We start from the raw sequence: 569 nt of genomic DNA, 5'->3' as shown, positions 1-569 counted from the left end.
CCTTAAAATGATACATTCTCTCAGTTTAAACTTCTGATCTGTGATTTATGTTCTATTCTGAATAAAATATTAGATGTTGGCATCTCCACATCATTGCATTCAGTTTTTATTCACAATTTGTTTAGTGTCCCAACTTTTTTGGAATCCAGTTTGTATATATATGGGGCAGCACAGTGGCACAACTGGTAGAGCTGCTGCCTCTCAGCGAGTAGGTCCCTGGCTCAAATCCCGGTCCGGGGGCCCTTCTGGGTGGAGTTTGCATGTTCTCTCTGTGCATACGTGTGTTTTGTCCGGGTACTCCGGTTTCCTCTCACAGTCCAAAAACATGCATGTTAGGCTGATTGGTAACTCTAAATTGTCCCTAGGTGTGAGTGAGAGAGTGAATGGTTGTTTGTCTCATTTGTCTCTATGTGTCCCTGTGATGGACTTGTGACCCGTCCAGGGTGTACCCCGCCCCTCGCATAGTGATTGCTGGACATGGGCACCGGCGACCCCCGTTATCCAAAATGGAAGAAGCGGGTAAAGATAATGGATGGATGGATGGATGGATGGATGGATGGATGGATGGA

General features: G+C 46.2%; 1 protein-coding gene across 1 annotated transcript in view; it reads left to right on the top strand.

The window, feature by feature from the left end:
* cntn3b (contactin 3b) overlaps nucleotides 1–569 on the top strand; it is a 137,941-nt gene that overhangs the window by 79,313 nt on the left and 58,059 nt on the right. The gene's annotated exons all lie outside the window — the stretch shown is intronic.

This window comes from Nematolebias whitei, chromosome 7 (genome assembly GCF_014905685.2).
Source record: "Nematolebias whitei isolate Nwh7 chromosome 7, NemWhi1, whole genome shotgun sequence".
NCBI lineage: Eukaryota > Metazoa > Chordata > Actinopteri > Cyprinodontiformes > Rivulidae > Nematolebias > Nematolebias whitei.
Note: the sequence above shows the minus strand (reverse complement) of the source record. Positions and strands in the feature narration are given on the sequence as shown.